The 3081-nt window shown below is 45.1% G+C and overlaps 1 non-coding gene across 1 annotated transcript; it reads right to left on the minus strand.

The window, feature by feature from the left end:
* Positions 1-907: 907 nt before the first annotated feature.
* LOC130504439 (small nucleolar RNA R71) lies at positions 908-1014 on the minus strand. The gene has a single exon (XR_008941265.1). It is a non-coding gene; the product is annotated as a small nucleolar RNA R71 (small nucleolar RNA).
* Between the last annotated feature and the right edge of the window lie 2067 nt (positions 1015-3081).

A 3081-nucleotide genomic window follows, 5' to 3' on the forward strand; every position in this document is an offset into this window, starting at 1 on the left:
CCTAGACTGGCTTCTCTTTAAATTGAATTTACTCTTTGCATTTATTTACTTGCTTTGCACGTTACCCTCAAAACAAACCCCCATATTGTCTTAGCTTAATTTTGATCCCATAGAAATAAAGTGTAAGAGTTGGTCTCTGTGGATTCGATCCTAAAGTGCTACATCGACATACCATTCGATTGTGGTAGTGTGCACATTAGGTTAATTGGTGTGCGTGAACACGAATATCAATTTGGCGCCGTTGCCGGGGACCATCTTTTTACCTTTATTTTTCGGTTATTTATTTAGTCTAAGACCTCTAACTTGCTCTTTTCTCTTTGTTGCAGGAGATCGCAAGGTTTAGAAAATCAGAACAGACAACAGCCAAGGCCTACTGACACCACCATGGGTGATCACGGTCATCAAGATGATCTCGCTGCAGCAATGCAACTGATGCAACAGCAGATGCTTCAAATGCAGCAGACCATCCAAGCTCAGCAAGCAGCTGCAGAACAATATGCTCAACAGGCTGCTCTCGCGGCAAGAACAAGCAGCGCAGACTGTTCCAATCGGGGAGAGAAACCTTCCGCGGAACATTCCTACTACGCGCTCTGCCATTGTTCCTCCACTCTGCACCAGGCAGGACTTCGAGATCAAGCCTGCTCTGATTGATCTGGTGCAGCGAAAAGTGTTCTCTGGTCTCTCTGCAGAAATTCCAATGGAGCATATTGAGAATTTCGAAAAAGTCTGCAGTTTTACTCGTGCGAATGGTGTGCCACCAGACTACATCAAGTGCATGCTATTCCCATTCTCTCTTGATGGAAAAGCTGCACGGTGGTTGAACTCCCTCCCTACCGACTCTCTCACTTCATGGGAACAGGTCCGATCAGCGTTCCTCAACCATTTCTACTCTAAGGCGAGAACAACTGCATTGAGGAACAAGATCACTTCATTCAGACAGCTCCATAATGAGCCTTTTTGTGACGCATGGGAGCGCTTCAATGACTACCAGAGAGAATGCCCTCACCATGGATTTGATGATGATTACCTCCTGGGCATTTTCTATGATGGGGTGAACTGGAAATACCAAGGTGCTCTAAACTCTTCGAGCAATGGAGATTTCATGACTCAGACCACTCATGGAGCATTTGAGTTGATTGAGAACATGGCAGCTAGCTCAGCCAATGAGAATCAGGAGAGCAACCGCTCCAAGAAAGGGAACAGTGTACACACCCAGAAAATTGATGAGCTAACAGCTAAGGTCGATCAGCTACTGCAGAACAACCAGGTACAAGGATCTGGGTATCAGAACACCATCCCGCAGAGCAATCAGCAAGTAGTTCCAGCCGCGAGTGCTCCGACTGCAGGGAACAGTCCGCCAGATGATCTGAAAAATCTGAACATTATGATGCAGCAGATGCTCCAGAGCCAGCAACTTCAGGTCAAGGCACTGAATCAGGTTACCACGGACATCAACACCAGGATGGACAGCATGTTTACCGAGCTGAATTCAAAATATGATACTGTGAGCAACCACATAAAGAAGATTGATGTTCAGCTTTCTCAAACTGCTGAAACTGTTAAAAGACAGCAAGAGATCATTCGTGGAAAAAGTGTGATGAATTCTAGGGTTGAGCACTGTAATGCAACCGAGTAGAGAAGTGAGAAATCTGAGGAAAAACAAGTGGAACAACTGTTCGCTGAGACTGTTTTGGGCGCAGAACAGAGAACAGAGCAATCTGCTAGCTCTAGAGTGACTGCTCCCGCGACTGCTCCCACGACTGCTCCCGCGACTGCTCCCGCTCCCGATGGATCTACTGATATTCCACCAGTGCGAGTCTATGTTCCTAAGGTTCCCTATCCGATTCCACCTAGACACATGAAGGTGTTGCCTAAGGTTGATGACCCTGGAAAGTTTGCTTTTCCATGCTCCATTGCTGGAGTAGAATTTAAGGAAGCTCTTTGTGACTCCGGATCTTGTGTGAATCTTGTCTCAAAAGCGATTGTAGACAAGTTGGGCATTATTGAAGTTGAGCCTTCTCAGGTGACTCTGACTTTTGCAAACTCTTCCAGAGCAGTTCCTTATGGCACCATTCGCAACCTTCATGTTCAAGTTGGGGACTGCGTTCTCCATACTGAATTTCAGATTGTTGAGATGAACAGAGATCATGAGATGCCTTTGATCTTAGGAAGGGCATTTATGGCTACAGTGGGAGCAATCGTTGATATGCCTAATAAGAGAGTCTCCTTCTCCCACATCAACAAGAATGTCTTCTATCAGGTTGTTCCCACTAGATTTCAGAAACTACACGCCTCTTGCATCTCAGTGTTCAGTGGAGAAAAGCTGAAGGTTGTTCCAAGGAAGAAGCTTGGTAAAAACAGTGAGTTCAAGGAAATCTTGAATGGAGATCCTCAAACTGATACCAAGAAACTCAGTGGGAATGCAAGGGTGAAAGAGAAAGTCCAGAAGAAAAGGGTCAAAGGAGATCCTACTATGACTTTGACACCTCACTGGTGTGATGAGAAATCCATTGAGTATGAGGTAAAGTGCAAGGGTACCTCTAAACCTTTCTTTAAAGTCAGAGTTATTCTCACTGATGAGCTGAAAGAGAAAGGAGAAGCTGCTGTGAAAGGGTTGTTGAGCAGAGTTTTGAAGCTGAACATGTCAGATTGTGGAGCTTGTTTTGGAACAAGCCCTCATGCTCAACCCGACTGATCCCTGTCACCAAGTCAAGCTAGTGACTTTAACCAAGCGCTTGGTGGGAGGCAACCCACTGGTAAGTGTAAATATAACTTGGTTTTGTTTTTGTTTGCTTATTTTCGTTTTAGTTTATTGAGTTTCAGGTCAAAAAACAGAAAAATTCGAGATACTTCGAAAAATTCTGGGTTGCAGAAACGGAGCTCCCTGTTCTGCAGGAGCCAAGAACAACCGCCCAGGTGAAAATCTGGCGGCAGAACACCCAGAATTTTTCGGAGCACCCGCTCCAGGTAAGTATCTCGACCAAAAAAAAAAAAAATTGTAAATTCTTGTTTTCACCTTCTCTCTGATTTATTTTCACACCGAGACGTTGTTAAGTAAGTCTGGGGGAGGGTCTTCATCGT

This window comes from Raphanus sativus, unplaced genomic scaffold, assembly GCF_000801105.2.
Source record: "Raphanus sativus cultivar WK10039 unplaced genomic scaffold, ASM80110v3 Scaffold1576, whole genome shotgun sequence".
Lineage (NCBI taxonomy): Eukaryota > Viridiplantae > Streptophyta > Magnoliopsida > Brassicales > Brassicaceae > Raphanus > Raphanus sativus.